The sequence below is a fragment of the Neolamprologus brichardi genome, chromosome 9 (assembly GCF_056152115.1).
Source record: "Neolamprologus brichardi isolate AB-2024 chromosome 9, ASM5615211v1, whole genome shotgun sequence".
In the NCBI taxonomy this organism is placed as follows: Eukaryota; Metazoa; Chordata; class Actinopteri; order Cichliformes; family Cichlidae; genus Neolamprologus; species Neolamprologus brichardi.
Window position 1 is genome coordinate 16794246 of NC_142112.1, and position 17655 is coordinate 16811900.

Below are 17655 nucleotides of genomic sequence, written 5' to 3' on the forward strand. Positions count from 1 at the left end.
ATATAAATAAAATAGAATTGAACTGAAAATTGTAATGAAAAGCAAAACAATTTCAAACAATAAAAACTAAACTAAAATACATAAACTCACAATAGAAAGTAAGTGAAACCAGAAACTAGACAAAACGTTGTCGCTTGCAATTAGGCTGGAAGTCCCATATCACTCTCATGTTAAAATCCTTACACTGGTGTCTGGTTGGGTGCAGATATCAGTTTAAAATTCTCACTTTTATGTTCATATTTTCACAAGATGAGACCACCACCTATATCGCGGAGCTTTTTCAACCTTCAAACTCTCTAAACCGGATCCTCAGAGCCAGTGATAGTGGTCTTCTGACTATTCCACGGACCCGTTTGAAAACAAAGGGGGATCGCGCTTTTCAAACCCTAGCTCCAACACTGGAACAGTTTACCTCCCCACTACACACCATCGACTCTGTGGCTTCATTTAAAAAACAGCTTGAAGCACATCTGTTTAGACAGGCATTTGGGTAATGTTCATGTGTAATATGTTGTTTTGTTTGATACGCTTTTATATTCCCTTGAGAAGCACTTTTTAATAGCTTCATGTCTTAAAAAGCGCTATATAAAAAAATTGGATTAACTTACTTACTCTGGCTGCCAGTAAGCGCCAAGGCAAACTTTCATCCCAATCAGCCTTCAGTTCGGTGCAACAAGCAGCAATGATTTAAATGCTGATGGGAGCGTTCTAATGAATCCTTACTTTGACGATGACACACCAATGATTTATGTTTAAAATGAAGTTGTTGGAGAGCCTGTGCAAATAATCTAGAAGTAAAATTAGAGCCTTGATCCTTCTGAATTACTTTGGGAATCCCGAACACAGAAATGAATTGGCTAAAAGCTTAAACTATTCCCTTAGTAGAGCTTTGGGATCAGGATCACATCCAAGTTGTTGTGCTGGTAACTACATAGCAGGGGCTGTTCAGACTTCCTGGGCTGAGAGACAGATTTAGGTGAGTATACTATGTTGACATTTAAACCTGATATTAGTCCCTGTTGCACTGGCATGTGAGATTGTAAAAATGAGAACGTGCCTGTCTTCTTTGACTTGTTGGTCTTTGTGGATGATCCTCAGTTTGAGTTTCTTAGGCTCAAATCCCATTTAGTGTTTAAGATTTTGAATCAAAGGCCAGCTGCAAAAATACTCCTGTTCACAACTTTCAGTCACAAGCTGACGCTGAGCCTCTTTAGTAAACCCAACAGCTTTTTAATGTCAAAAGAAGGCTTTTAGCTGCTGCAGGCATGAGTAGAGCTGTATGGAACGCCAGGACTGCCATAATGAATTAATTAAATACACCATTAAATAATTAATTAAATGTGACATTAATTAATTAAATATGTCAATAATTAATAAAATGTGTCAATAATTAATTAATTAAATGTGTCTTAAATATTTATTGAATTAATTATTTTCAATTTTAATTAATTATTGCCACATTTAATTAATTATTTAATGGTGTATTTAATTAATTCATTATGGCAGTCCTGGCGTTCCATAGATCTGACCCTAGAGGTTCTTTCTTTCATATGCCAACCTTTGTAATGATATTTTTCACAGGCGTTTATCGATTTATCAATGACCTTTTCTCATCAACATCAGGGAAGAAGTCTAGGAATAGGAGATAGGAGGTACTTTATGAACACCCACAGTCTCCCAAACTACTCCTCACCAGACTGTTGTTGTCTAAATCTGAATTGGAAATGATTATTCAAGCTTTTATTTCAGCTTGCTTAGATTATTGTAACAGCTGTTTTCTTTGTTTGAGCCAAAAGAATCTTAACTGTCTCCAGTCAGTCCAAAATGCTGCTGCTGCAAGGCTCTTAACAAAGGCATGAAAAAGAGAGCACATTACATATGTCTGTGAAGGTTCTCAGTCATCCAGGTCATCGTAGTCAAAGGAGCTTGCAAAGAAAAGCGTCTGGACTTCTTTAAGTTACTTGAAGACGTTTCACCTCTCATCCGAGAGGCTTCTTCAGTTCTAAGGTCAAATGGTGGAGAGTCCCAGATATAACCCTAGTGGGAGTGTCCCCCCACAGAGGGACAAAAGGACCCCCTGATGATCCTCTAATCGCCTGAGCCAAGGTGTGGAACTGGGTGTGGGTCCCAATCAGCCAGAGTTTCAGGTGAGTTCATTGTGAAACCTGGCCCCACCTTATTATGCGAATTCCTGAGGTCAGATGTCCCAGGGTGTGAGTGGGCGTTAAGGCGTCTGGGAAGGGATCTCAAAACTGGATTATAGATGGCAGAGAGTTGGTGTCGTAAACCACCGCCTCTGTTCAAAGATGGTCGCTCACAGTGGACATAGATGGCTTCTTTCACTCCTCTTTCAAACCATCTGTCCTCTCTGTCCAAAATGTGAACATTGGCATCCTCGAAAGAGTGTCCTTTATCCTTAAGATGCAGATGGACAGCTGAATCTTGTCCTGTGGAGGTGGCTCTTCTGTGTTGTGCCATGCGCTTGTGAAGTGGCTGTTTGGTCTCTCCAATGTAGAGGTCTGGGCATTCCTCGCTGCACTGTACGGCATACACCACATTGTTAAGTCTGTGTTTTGGCGTTTTGTCTTTCGGGTGAACCAGTTTTTGTCTGAGTGTGTTGCTGGGTCTGAAGTACACCGGGATGTCATGCTTGGAGAAAACCCTCCTGAGTTTCTCTGATACACCGGCTACATAGGGGATGACAATGTTGTTGCGCCTGTCCTTCTTATCCTCCCTCGCTGGTGTCTGATCTTCTTTTCTGTGCCTCTTTGCTGACTTTAAAAACGCCCATTTAGGATAGCCGCACGTTTTGAGTGCTTCCTTTACATGTGTGTGTTCCTTCTTTTTCCCTTCAGGCTTAGAGGGAACATGTTCTGCCCGGTGGTGTAGGGTCCTAATTACTCCAAGTTTGTGTTCCAGAGGGTGATGGGAGTCAAATAGGAGGTACTGGTCCGTGTGTGTGGGCTTCCGGTAAACTTCGATGTTGAGGTTGCCATTCTCTTCAATGTGCACAGCGCAGTCCAGGAAAGGCAAACAGTCATCCTTCATGTCTTCCCTGGTGAACTTGATGTTTTTATCCACAGCGTTGATGTGCGCAGTGAAGGATTCCACTTCTTGTGTCTTGATTTTGACCCAGGTGTCGTCTACATATCTGTACCAGTGGCTGGGTACTCTTCCTTTGAAAGAGCCAAGAGCCTTCCTTTCCACTTCCTCCATGTAAAGGTTGGCTACAATAGGTGACACGGGGGAGCCCATGGCACAGCCATGTTTTTGTCTGTAATAGCCTTCGTTGTATTTGAAATATGTGGTGGTGAGGCAGAGGTCTAACAGTGTGCAAATCTGATCGGGTGTGAAGTTGGTCCTGTCCTCCAAGGAGCTGTCTTCTTGTAGTCGTTTTCTGACAGTCTCCACTGCCTCCGTGGTGGGTATGCAAGTGAAGAGAGAGACTACATCAAAGGACACTATTGTTTCATCTGGATCCAGGGTAAGTTTCTGGACCTTGTCAGTGAAGTCGGTGGAGTTCTTGATGTGGTGTGGGGTGTTCCCCACGAGAGGAGCAAGGATGGTAGCAAGGTGTTTTGCAATGTTATAAGTGGCTGAGTTTATGCTACTCACTATGGGTCTGAGTGGGACAGCTTCCTTGTGGATTTTTGGAAGTCCGTAAATGCAGGGTATGGCATCCCCTGGGTAAAGGCGGTGATAAGTAAGGCGGTCAATGATTTTGTCCTTTTCCAAGTCTTGAAGGCAAGCTATAACTTTCTTTTTGTAGCTGCTTGTGGGGTCTCGCTTTAAGGCTTCGTAGGTATTGTTGTCACTGAGGAGAGTAGTGATCTTTGTATGGTAGTCTGTAGTGTTTAGGACCACGGTGCATCTTCCCTTATCCGCTGGTAAAACAGTGATGTTGTGGTCTTTGCTCAGGGAAGCGACGGCCTTCTTTTCCTGTATTGTGAGGTTGGACGGAGGGACTTTGGCACTGGAGAGGGTGGCTGAGACTTTCATCCTGATTTGCTCTGCTTCTGTCTGTGATAATTTATTAATCCGAATGGCAGATTCTGTGGCTGTGATGAGGTCCACTATGGGCAACTGTTGTGGAGAAATGGCAAAATTGAGACCTTTGGCTAATACTCTCTTTTCAGGTTCAGTGAGATTCCTGTCTGAAAAGTTCTTGACCCATTTCTCCTGACTGTCTTCAGGTGTGTTTTCTTCTATGGGTTGTGTAGGTTCAGATTCAGAATGAGGAGTGTGTGTTTTTGAAAGCAAGGTGTGAAATTTCCTGCGTTGTCTTTCTTTTCCTTTCGAGTGTTGGGCCCGCTGAGCCTTGTCCACAAACTTGTAAACCTCTTCTAAGATTGGAGAGGGTAGAAGTGTTTCCAGTGTTTTGACCTTAGAACTGAAGAAGCCTCTCGGATGAGAGGTGAAACGTCTTCAAGTAACTTAAAGAAGTCCAGACGCTTTTCTTTGCAAGCTCCTTTGACTACGATGACCTGGATGACTGAGAACCTTCACAGAAATAACAGTTAAAGGTTTGCCCACACCTTCTTGTAAAATCACTACATATGTGAAGAGATAGTAACTAAAAAAACCCCACTGATCATTGCTTTAGTTTTCACCTGACAGAGCACAATATCAATCAATGCTCTTTTTAATTATATTTTATTGCATGCAAGATCTCAGAGCTTTGTAGTGTTGTCACTGCTCACTGCTTGCATTACAAACATTACCTTAATGAAGTAGTTGGTCCCAGCTACAAGCTGTGTTTTGTAGTTCTTTGCAGTGAAAACCTCGAAGTTTCTCCCGGTTTTCTGCTCTGCGAGAGGCTTCATCTGAATAACAATGACAGCAACATCAATATGAAGCACAGGCCATATCTGTGCAAGTGTAAAATCTCCCGTTTCTACTCACTGCATCACAGATCTTCTGAACTGCTTCATCAGCCTGCTTCACCTCGGTCAGCCCCCCGCACATTTCCACTTCGACAACATTTTGTTGGTAAAAAATGACCAAAAAGCTAATAAACACACGCCAATTCACAAGACTCTGCATTGTGGACCAGCGCAGAGGAAGAGGGGTGTTTGTTGGTACGGTATTTGTAAACGATCATGTAAAAAACCAAATAACACAACAGCGAGTCATATGACTTCGCATTTTGGACCGTACCATCAGCTGAAGAAAAAGGGGGGTGGTGAAAATCAAAAACAAAACAAGCACACTTAGACTAGCACAAGAAAATAATAACTTTTGCCCACATTTTTACCGCATGTGTGGGTTTGTCGAGGCATATGACAAAATACTCTCGAGTCTGCCGGGAAGTGAAAATACAGGGTGTGAGCTGTGATTGAAATATTGCAAAGGATCACACATGAATCACAGCCAAAGTACTGCTTTCAGCTCTTCCTTTCCGGTTATCCTACTTCTGACACCTGAACCTCAGCCTTTCTAAATCTCCAAAAATTTTATTTATGTAATACAATTATACCTACTGAGCTTAAGGAGATAGAAACAAAGTATTGATCCTAATGAGCTAGTATCGATCAGATACCAATACTAGAGTTGGTAGTGATCCACCTACCTTTAGTGCACAGGTGTCAAACTCCAGGCCTTAAGGGCCGTTGTCCTGCAGGTTTTTGATGTGTCCTTGATCCATCACAGCTGATTTAAATAGCTAAATTACCTCCTCAACATGTCTTGACGTTCTCCAGAAGCCTGGTAATGAACTAATCAGGTGTTTCAGGTGTGTTGACCCAGGATGATATTTAAAATTTGCAGGACACCGGCCCTCGAGGCCTGGAGTTTGACACCCCTGCTCTAGTGTACACTCCTCTCTGTGGTTTAGATATTATTTTATTACTATTATTTGGCGTTTAAGGCTGTAGAGATTGGATTTTACTGTTCCCTAGTTCTTGTTGTTTCGTTTTGTTTTTTCTGAAGAAAATCTTCTCTTCACATGTTTTTAAGTGAGTTTCAGGGTGCTCTGCCTAATTATTACACTTTTCTAGTTAACATTTGGAGCTGTAAATGGTAGATGGAAAAATAAAAAACAAAAAACAAAAAGGAGATTGATGCTGATTGATGCATCGATAGGACAGCTTTTGCTGAGTTTGTCCCTTTGTAGAAAGATATCGAGATTATATCATGTAACAACTGGGAACACGAGAAGCTTGAAAAGTACCAAGGGCTCAGAGAAGATGTGGAGGGTGAAGGTAGCAGTGGTCCCAGTGGTAACTGGAGCACTAGGTGCAGTGACTCCCAAGCTAGGCGAGTGGCACCAGGAAATCCTGGAACAACATCAGAGATCTCTGTTCTGAACAGCAGGATACTGCACAGGACCCTCAAGATCCCAGGCCTCTGGTGGAAGACCTGCGCTGGAAGGATAGACAGTCTGCAGGGGCAAGAGGGGAATTTTAAAATAATACATTAATTGATTAAAAGATTATACAGTTTATATAATTTATATGTTCATTTATATAATCTACACACGCACAGTTACTTTAGCCTACCCCACTGCTCTGCCACCAACTTACCGTAAGGTTGACAGCTGCAACTATTCTGGTGCACGCAGCACTATAGAGGTAAATACATTAAACACACGCAGCACTGAGGCCGTCCAAAAAGCAGCGACTTCATCCAAAATGCTGTACATGTCACAATGCTTTCACATTTACAAGATAACTGCAAAACACTGATTAAATAAATACAAGATGCAGTTGCGTTCATAGTCAACATCACCAGAACTCTTACCATCAATAACACACACTGCAGTAATCAATATACTTACAGGTATCTGAACACACACTGGCAGTCCTGGACTTTCCTCACCACCAGCCTATATCTGACATTTCCCACTTCAGTGTGCAGCTCTCTTATTCCAGCCCTGGGGTGCCCAGCATTCCCAGGCTTAATGACTGACGGAGTGGAGCCGTCAGGGTGCACGCACTCAGAGCATGACTCATGACCAAAACATATTATATCCAGTAAGTAAGATCAACTCAGTTTATAGTGTCTTTTACTGCTTATATCATTAAGGGCAATAAAGAGTACTGTGTGATATTTTGGTGGGGATTTATTTATTTTTGTTGTTTTTTTAATGCAATTAAAAACATAAATACCACCCTCATGGGTATACAGTAAGCTTGAAGATCAGATGACAGCAAGTTAAGTCTAAAGTCAACTCTTTTAGTCTGACACAGAACTTCTTTCTTATCTTTTTTTTAGTTTGTCATTCAAATGATAAAGTATGTCTGATCTATATGGTAAACATAATAAACATCAAATAAAAGTCAAATATTTAAAGTCTACCATCAACTGTTTACATGCTATAGTTTATCCTAACTATTGTATAATATTATTTATTCACTTTTTAAAACATATCTGAGCCTGACATTTTTTGCTTTAGCTCTAGCTCACGTGGAAAAGAAACTTTTCACTGAACTCTGTACTGTCCTATGAAAAACTAAGTACAACACCTGACTCAATACTTTGTCGAACAAAACAAACCACAAAATTCACACTGATGTAATTAAAAAAAGACAAGTGTCAGTAACAAGATAAACTAATGTTCAAATTTGCTAATAAAATAATGCTGACAACCTACTGAACACCTTTCATGTGTACTTTCAGTTATCTCCTAAAAGCTGGAGAAGTAGATTTCAATCAATAAAAGACTCTCTGACTGTACTGTGCTTTATTTTAGGTCACCTTCAGATATACGTTCAAAAAGGATAACATGCTAAATGAAATATAACTCTCCAAATGATGCTATAATTGACTCTTGCACACGGGATGAAGAAAAGTATTTAAACTTCAGTCTCACATGGTTATTGCTACAAGAACGTAAAATATGATTTTGTGAATTTGAAAACACAAAGCATTGTGTGCTAAAATCCTTCAATTCAGAGCCTGGAGACATGCTTACAGCATTTCTCTCTCATATCCTTTGCAGCTCTCTTTTTTAGCTCATTATTTTCTCACCTTTTTTACTTTTCTGGTTATTGCACCCTCTCAGATGTGACTACAGGGAAGCTCTCTGTCCATATCTCTTCCTGCTGTACTGCCCTCTGATGACTTCTTTGCCCTTCTCTCAATCTTTTCTATCTTTTCTTCACATCTTTCAAACCTACATCACTTTTTCACACCTCCTGACATAAAACTCCAGTGTCGTTTTTGTTCTATATAAATCTCTGCTTTTTCACCTCCTCTGCTATAGTCCATCCTTTCTCCCTTTTACCAGGATAAGAAACTGATTCTTAATACTTCATTTTGGATGAATTGTTTTCCCAAACGCTGCCAAAATCCAGGTTTTACTGATAAATCTTTGCTTGGTGGAGGGACTTTAAATGTTTTCTTCTCTCTGCTGCTTTTCTTTTTATACTGACCGTATTTATTTTATCCTGCAGTCAAGTCAGGTGTGCATGCTGTTTGTGAGGCAAAGCAGAGGGAAAGGCAGGATTACAAATGCACAAGAGGCTGATTAGACAATGCGACCCAGGAGGGCGCAAAAGCAAAGATGAAAGCAAAACTAAACCAAACCAAACTTTTTCCACCACTTAGTGAGTAGTTGGCATCAGTGTTGGTCAAGTTACTTGAAAAAAGTAATCAGTAACTAATTACTGATTATATCCCCCAAAAGTAATCCTGTTACTGATTACTTATTTTCAAAAGCAATTAGTTACTAAGTTACTTTAAAAAACACACAATTTACAACCTGAATAGGTGATAAAGCGAAAGATCTTTCAGCCCTATTCTACTTTTTCTGCATAATCCATCATACAAAATGTAATCAAATGAAAAAGTCTCTTTTTAAAACTAGTTTTATTAGTTTTAATCTTTTAACTTTATGCATCAAGCAAAAATGAAATCATATGCAACATTCTCTGACTGGAAGAAATTTGTTTAACATTTAAACCTATTTTCTGCACATTCCAGCACATAAAATAAAATAGTTTTTTGTGTTTACATTCACTCTTTCAAAGATGCAAGTAAAACACAGCATAAAATAAATCAAATCAAAGACTCAGCGGTCCTGTTGCTCTATTTTCCCCTGCTTAGCAGGAGTGGAGCAGGCGAAGGTTTGCCCTGGTGCAGGTGTGCCGCATGTCAGTGGAAGAATCTTGGAGTTTCTCTGTGAATTTCGCATTCCCGTGGCAGCGTACTCGGTGCTTGCTCGGAAGTTTAGGGGTTTTTTTGCTGTAAAAAGAAGTTTTCTTCCATGCAGTGAACAGCGGACACTTTTGTCACTTTTTAAGGAATCAAACTCAAAGTAAGATCAGTATTTCCACGCTTTAAAAGCTGCATGGTCGTTCTCTTTCCCGCACTGTCATGGTCCCCGTCAGTCAGTCAATCGGATTATGCGTTATTGCCCATCTCTGGTCCACATACAGAAAGTGTCATAGAAAGATTAAGGTATCATGCCACATTTGACCTCCGACCTCTTGTTCATGGTTACTAAATTAAGAGTCAAAGTGAAAGACAAATTTGAAACTTTGTTACTTACTACCGTTGTTTGGAATAGATGGGAATATAGGGAATTATTTTTATTTGAAGACAGCGTTGTCAAAAGAGACAATGACCTGCCTAGTTAATAGGAAATATACTTTACTCTGATATAATAAGCTCATGTTATTCATGTACTTTATTATTAAACATTTAAACAATGCAATGAATGTTACACATGTAGTATATCTGCATATCTGTATAAATAAAAAAGAATTATGTCAAGTATAGTAAAGTGAGTTTCATCAGGACAAAATAAAGTGTTAAAGTGAATTGTTAATGTTGTCATTTTTATGCTAACCATCTCTACATTGTTTCAACTCTGTGATGAAAGGAATTCCTTTGTTCCCCTCCCCAGCCTCTTGAGGTTCTGGGGGGGCTGTAGTGTTTTATCACAAGTTGCACGTTGCTTTGCTGTGATGTGTATTGTGTGAACTGTTTTCCCAATAAAAGGCAGCAAGCGGAGGCCGTCGTTGGGGTCATTTTGTGGTAGACACCGACGAGGCCTCCCTTGCAAGTAAATCGATCGATCACTGACTGTCTTGTTTTCTTCATGATGCATAAGTCTCTAAACTAGCGGGGCTTGTGGAAACACAGACCCAACATAAAGGCCCTTGCTCTTGTTGTTATTTCAATACAAATTTCTTAAAGAAGGACAAAGAAAAGGAAATAAATAAATATAAAATATCACACTATTACCCTTTAATTAGTTTTAAAAACCTGACATCTGTGCAAACCACAACTAGACAGATAAGCACATCGGATTCAGATTTGATTTAAACTAACATCTGTCAGTCTCTAGAAGTCTAAAACATCTGTTTCTACCATTAAACATCCAATATACTCAACTTCCCAGAAAGCTTTGACTTCACGTGTGAAAATAGGAATGATTTTTGTTGTTTTGTAGCATGATATCAGCTCAGATATTAAACTGCATAGCATTCATCCCATGTTTAAACAAAATGTGGTATTTTCTGCTATTTCCTGTCAGGACAAATGGAAATGAAAATGTAATTTGCTTTAATATGATGGAACTAAAAAAGCTTGATTTTCATCATTGACTGAGAATATCAGATCTGTCTCCCAGTCTGGCTGTCCTGATTATAATGATGTATAAACCTTCAGCTGACGAATAGATGCCAAAAGCCAAGAAAACCATAGAATTGTGCTCATTTTGCTGTCAGTAGACGACATGAAGAGAGCTGATACTGAGATGTCTTTATTTCCTTGATGCCTTGTTGGCATGTTGAATGAGTTGTAATGTTTACAAGTTTAAATTTTTTTTGACTTTCTGAATTTCCCTCCCCTCTGTGGTGAGAAATAACTTTATATAACTAAATAACTAAATTATTCAACAAGTTAATAGCTTCACAGCGAGGTCACCTGCGGCACGAGAAATCCATTTTCATGGTATTTAATGTACCTCGGTACAATGGCAGTCCTGTAATGAAGTGCCTAATTTAAAATGTAACATCACCTATTGGTTAAACAAGCTTAGATTATAGGACTCACATGTTTTCATTTCTAGTCTTTAAAACCTGTCTCTACCCATCTAGTATTAATTCCTTCTGGGATACAAGTATGTATATTATGCACACACACAAACACACATGCAGCTATTACCCATTTCTTGTTTTTATGCCTAAGATCAATTATTGTTGAATGAAGACATTTTTCAAACACATGTAAAATGTGGCCAATTGTGTTTATTGGGTAAAGGAAAAGGTAGAAGGGGGAAAAGGGGGGAAAGAAAGAAGAAAAGAAAGGGGAGAGAAAAGCCCAACAATCCCCTCTGAGCAAGCACCAGGCGACAGTGGATAGGAAAAACTCCTTTAAAGTGAAAGGAACCTAAAGGAGAAACCTATGGCAGAACCAGGCTCAGGAGGGGGCAGTCAACTGCCGGGACTGGTCGGGGGGTGAGGATGAAAAAAGAAAAAGGAGGGAGGGGAAGGGGAAGGGGAAGGGGAAGGGGGAAAATGAAGATGGAATAGAGGTGGAGGAAGACGAGGTTACATCAGGTGAGAAGCAGCAGTGTCTCTCCTCCAGAACCAGAAGAAGCGTTTTTTCTTCTTTTTCAGATACTCTTCCACGAGCACCTTTTTCTCAATGATGAGGGTTCTCAGCTCATCCATTGTTTCTGTGTTTTCTTTCTCAAGTTTGTTGCATCTTTTCACCATGTCTTCTAATTGTTCTTGTTTTTCTTTCAGATGGTCTTTCAGTTCTTTAACTGCTGCCTCCTCTATTTGCTTTGCCTTGTGCACATCCGTGTGCATGTCTTCCAGCTGCTGGTTTCTCTTCTGGATATCTTGAAGTCTACACTGCAGGTCTTTATGTGTTTTCTGTTGTTCTTGCTTTTGCGCCTGGATTTCAGTGGTTTTGTGCTTCAAGGTCTTAGAAAATTCTTCAAGTTCTGTATTTTTTCTCAGCATTTCATTGATGCTACTCTGCATCGCTGAGCATTGATTTTCCAGTTTTTTCTTTTCTCCTTCCAGTACAGTTGTTTTGTACTTTGTTTCATTATACAATTCTTGGAGTTCTTCATTTTTCCTCTGGAGAACAAGTTTTTCTTCTTCCTGTTGTATTTTCTGTTGGTCTTTTTCTTGAAGCAGCTCATTATTTCCATGCACTTTTTTATCGAGCCTGATTTGGAGCAATCTGTGTTTTTCCTCCATCTCGTCAAGCTTGGAGTCCATTTCCTTCTGTTTCATTTCCATTTGCTTCTTGTTTTGAAGCAACTGTTGATTTTTGTGCAGAGTTTTGTCATGCTTCACCTGCAGAGCTTTGTATTTTTCCTCCATGGCTTGGAGTTTGCTCTGCAGGTCTCTCTGCTCTACGGGCTCTTGTTTCTTGTCTTGGAGGAACTCTTTATTTCTCTCCAGAGCTTCATCAAGAATTACTTGCAAGCCTTCGTTGTGTTTCTCGATGTTCCTCAGCTTGCAATCCATTTTTTCCTGTTGTATTTTCTGTTGGTCTTTCTCGTGAAGCAACTCTTTATTTTTGAGCAGTGTTTCCTCAAGAGTTATTTGGAGCATTTTGCATTTTTCCTCCAAGACTTCAAACTTGCAGTCTGTTGCTTTCTCAAGCATTTCTTGTTGCTCTCTCTCTTGAATGAACTCTTTATTTCTGTGCACTTTTTTATCAAGCCTGATTTGGAGCAATCTGTGTTTTTCCTCCATCTCGTCAAGCTTGGAGTCCATTTCCTTTTGTTTCATTTCCATTTGCTTCTTGTCTTGAAGCAACTGTTGATTTTTGTGCAGAGTTTTGTCATGCTTCACCTGCAGAGCTTTGTATTTTTCCTCCATGGCTTGGAGTTTGCCCTGTAGGTCTCTCTGCTCTACGGGCTCTTGTTTCTTGTCTTGGAGGATCTCTTTATTTCTCTCAAGAGCTTCATCAAGAATTACTTGCAAGCCTTCGTTGTGTTTCTCGATGTTCCTCAGCTTGCAATCCATTTTTTCCTGTTGTATTTTTTGTTGGTCTTTCTCGTGAAGGAACTCCTTATTTCTCTCCAGAGCTTCGTCAAGCATTACTTGCAAGCCTTCATTTTGTTTCTCGATGTTCCTCAGCTTGCAATCCATTTCTTCCTGATGTATTTTCTGTTGGTCTTTCTCATGAAGCATCTCTTTATTTTTGAGCAGTGTTTTCTCAAGAGTCATTTGCAGCATTTTCAGTTCTTCCTCCAAGACTTCAAGCTTGGAATCCGTTTCTTTCTCGAGCATTTCTTGTTCCTCTCTCTCTTGAATGAACTCTTTATTTCTGTGCACTGTTTTATCGAGCCTGATTTGGAGCAATCTGTGTTTTTCCTCCATCTTGTCAACATTGGAGTCCATTTCTTTCAGTTTCATTTCCATTTGCTTCTTGTCTTGAAGCAACTGTTGATTTTTGTGCAGAGTTTTGTCATGCTTCACCTGCAGCGCTTTGTATTTTTCCTCCATGGCTTGGAGTTTGCTCTGCATGTCTCTCTGCTGTGTGGACTGTTGTTTCTCTTCTTGGTGGATTTCTTTCAGTTTTTCCAGAGCTTCGTCAAGCTTCTCTTGGAGCTCCTGATTCTTCTTGAGCATGTTTTCCTGTTTTATGTTCTCTTTTTTCTCCTTTTGGAGCAGATCTTTATTTTTTTCCAGAGCTTCGTCAAGCTTTTCTTGGAGCTCCTGATTCTTCTTGAGCATTTTATCCCCTTTAATGCTCTCTTTTTTCTCCTTTTGGAGCAGATCTTTATTTTTTTCCAGAGCTTCGTCAAGCTTTTCTTGGAGCTCTTGATTCTTCTTGAGCATTTTATCCCCTTTAATGCTCTCTTTTGTCTCCTTTTGGAGCAGATCTTTAATTTTTTCCAAAGCTTCATCAAGCTTTTCTTGGAGCTCCTGATTGTTCTTATCTTGGAGATCCCTTTGTTTCTCCTCAATAATACCTTCCCTTTCCTGAAGCTGGTAGGATAATTTTTCTAATTCAGCGCTCTTTCTCTCATTTTCTTCCGTCAGGATCTTAATCTTCTCTCTGTTCATGAGATTTTCTTTCTCCATTTCTTCCAATCGCTTTTCCTCTTATTCTACCTGTTCATCCCAAGGAAGAGAGCTGATATAAGGGTCTAGGGACTCATACCATGGAATAGAGCTGGGGTCAGATTCTTGTCTTTCTTGCTGTTTCTGAGACATGTTGGAGTCTGTATACCGTGAGTACGAAAAGGATCCAAATGTTTGAAAATGCTTTTCTGGTGAACGTTTGAATGCTGCTAACACAAGTGCTGCAAATAACGGACTAAAAGTTGTACATCCTCACCCCTACTTAAGGATTCATGAGGATCAAAGGATCAAAGGATCAAAGCTTTAGAAGCCTGTGACATCAGAATTCCATAAGCCAATGAGGTTGTCACATGACATTTTTGAATGAGGTCATATTTTTGTATGAATTTTTTTTTAAATAACATCAACATTCCGTAAGCCAATGAGGTTCTTACATGACATTTTGAATGAGGATAATTTGTTTGCTTTTTGCTTAATTTTAGCAGCTTTATGTTTGCAGCTCACCACAGGTTGAGTAAAAGAGTGGGTGAAGTTTTGCCTTTTCCCATCCTCCTGTAAGCTTTGATGTTTTTTGCTTTTCATGCTTCAAATATTCATAAAAAATTTGGATAATTTTCCTTTTTTGTGTCATAGCGAATACTAATAAACCATATACTACATGTGCATTTTAAAAACTCACATCAATTTGCTGATGGTGTATGATATTAAAAGGAAATGAAGGCTGCTTTTTGATAAGGTATGCTGCAAATGCTTATCTTATCAGCTTAGTGTGGGATCACCGCAGTCATAGTTGGGATATATTGTGTACAGCGAATATATCCCAACTATATCCCAACAAATCAAACGAAGCCACTTTAATGTGTCGCATGCTTAATTTGAAGCTTGGAAACATAATTTTTTAATGATAATACATTCCCAATAACTGAAATAACTCTTAGCCTGAGAGACGGAGGCAATATGAATAAATAAAACAGATGAGATTTTTAGTATAAACTGTAAACTCTGGCTGTTTTTCCACTTATTTTCAGACCAGTCCTTGTGCCTGAGCAGTTTCAGTGGAATGGTTTTATTTGTTAGGGCAATTTATGCTGACATATTAATCATTCGAGCATTGAAAAAAAAAAACTAACTCAAGAGAGGAACCAGTTAACTTATCTTTGGGCACTTTGTTATTTGCAGCTTGTTCCAGAAATAAATAATTTGTTCCCATTTATTTTGTTAAATCTATGAAAAATGACAAAAAAGCACTGTTTGACATACATAAATCAATATTTTTACACCAGAAGGTGATTTCCAGTGAGCTGTTAGCCAAAAAACTGGTATAACTTAGTATAATCTACACTTCTTAAAAAAATGAAGAAACTGAACAACAAGTGAGTGGCAGACCTAAAGAAAAAACAACAACAACAACAAAACAAAAAACAACCTACAACAGATTAACTGTATCTGAAAACATTGCCCTTCAGAAATGAGAAAAAATATCCAGAAAAAACCCTGACACAGTCGGTCCATCTACCGTTTACCATTTTCAAGGAAAGCAGAAATATGTAAAGTTACACAAGAACTGCACTGAATATCAGTGGCCACAGGTCTTATGGAGAGATGAATCCAAATTTGAAGTTTTTGGTTCAAACAATTCTCAACTTCTTACTGAACAATATTATAGTTATATTATAGACACAATGTGTAGACTCTCATCTTTCATTTGAGGGTATCCACATTCAAATTGGATGAAGGCTTTAGCAGTTTCAGCTACATAACATATGCCACCCTCTTTTTAAAAGAACTACAAGTAATTGGACAATTGACTCAAACGCTATGTGCTATGCAGATGTGGGCAATTCCTTCATTATGTCATTATCAATCAAGCAGATAAATTGCCTGGAGCTGATTTGAGGCGTGGTGCTTGCATTTGGAATATTTTGCTGTGAACAGTAGTGTTGTGCAGATCAATATTGAAGTTTTTGGTTCAAATATCGATTCCTCCAGTAACAGTTATTAATGTGCTAGAATCAATTCTCATATTAAAATATCAATTTTTTAGTAATATGGAGTAAATTTGTAGTTTATCACTAACAGGAACATGGTGGAAAGAAACTATATCATTTGGATCATCTAACTTGGAAGATGATTATATGGAGGTACTCACAATAGTCATATGCAAAATACGGCTGTATAAATGTGTCGCAGCCCTTTGGCGTGCACACTCAACAATGGCCAAGCGTAAATGGAGTCATGTGTGGATGTATTTTACCTCCACAAACAGCCAAGACGTGGTTTGCGATACATGTGGCAAGACAGTGAGGTGTTGTGGAAACACCACTAACCTCATCAAACACCTCAGAGTAAATCATATCACAGACTATGACGAGCTTATGTTGAGGGGAACTGAAGATGAGGAGAGGACAGGAAAGGTGCAGCTAGGGCGAGACAGACATCTTGTAAGAGTCCTTTAGAGCTGCAGGAAGGCAAATGTTCAAATAGCACACAACTTCAGGGTTGTTGTTTTTTTTATTTCTATATAATTCTGCATTATTAAGCAATAAGAACAAGTAGTCTGATGTCCTGTAATCATTATGAAGCTATAATATAAAATACAATAAAACATTACATTTTTGTACAAAGTATCGGATCAGTATTGTCGATGCCACCCTGAATTTTACTTAGTATTGGATCGGAAAGGAAATCAGTAGTATCGCACATCACTAGTGAATAGACAACATGCAGTCAAAGCAGCTCTCCGTGTAGGTGGAACAAGCCATCCTCAAGCTCTGAAAATGGGAAAATCCCATCCAAGAAATTGCTACAATATTAGGAGTGGCAAAATTTACAGTTTGGTACATCCTGAGAAAGAAACAAAGGATTGGTGAACTCAGCAATGCAAAAAAGACCTGAATGTCAAAGAAAGACAACGGGGGTGGATGATCGCAGAATCATTTCCATGGTCATGAGAAAACCCCTTTACAACAACCAAATGGCTTTGTTTTTCAGTGAGACGATGATCCCAAACACACTGCCAGAGCGATGTCTCGATACTGCTGGGTTACAGCACAGACTATAGATGTCTCTGTCACGGCTAGACAGTCCTCACCGGTCGCCTTGCCAATTTTTGTTGTGTTTGTGTGTACTTTGTGGTGTTCTCCTCTCCATCCTGTGCGTGTGTGTTTGTATGTGGGAACATGTCCTTCCAGAAGCCGTGGCACGGAACGGCAGCTGACCCGGGGGGAGTATCCTGAGCTGGAATCGCCACACCTGTGCTTGATCACTTCGCCGGCTGCTACTAATCCGAAGCAGACCTATTTAACGGCGCGGTCGGGTCACAACCAACGCTGGAACGTTGAGCTAAACCGGGTAGCGTAGTCGCGATTAGCGTACCTAGTTTGTGGAGGAGAGAGAACGTTTAAGTTACCGTGCGTGTGTTTTTCTCATCTGCCTCCAGGATCCAGGGATCGGAGGAGGAGCAGGCACAAGAAGTAGTTTTGGATAATCACTGCACTGTCACCGAGGGGAGAAGTCACCGTATCACTGCACTGCCCTTTTGGATTACAGACTCGAACTGTTGCCTTATTTTTTTTCACTGTGAATAAATTCACTGTCACTCTGCAAGAAGTCTCGCACCTGAGTCCTTTAACCCAATTCACCATGACAGTCT

General features: G+C 39.7%; 1 pseudogene; it reads right to left on the reverse strand.

Annotated features, from left to right (window-relative positions):
• Positions 1-11187: 11187 nt before the first annotated feature.
• On the reverse strand, positions 11188-14218 carry LOC148101307 (uncharacterized; annotated as a pseudogene).
• Positions 14219-17655: the final 3437 nt, after the last annotated feature.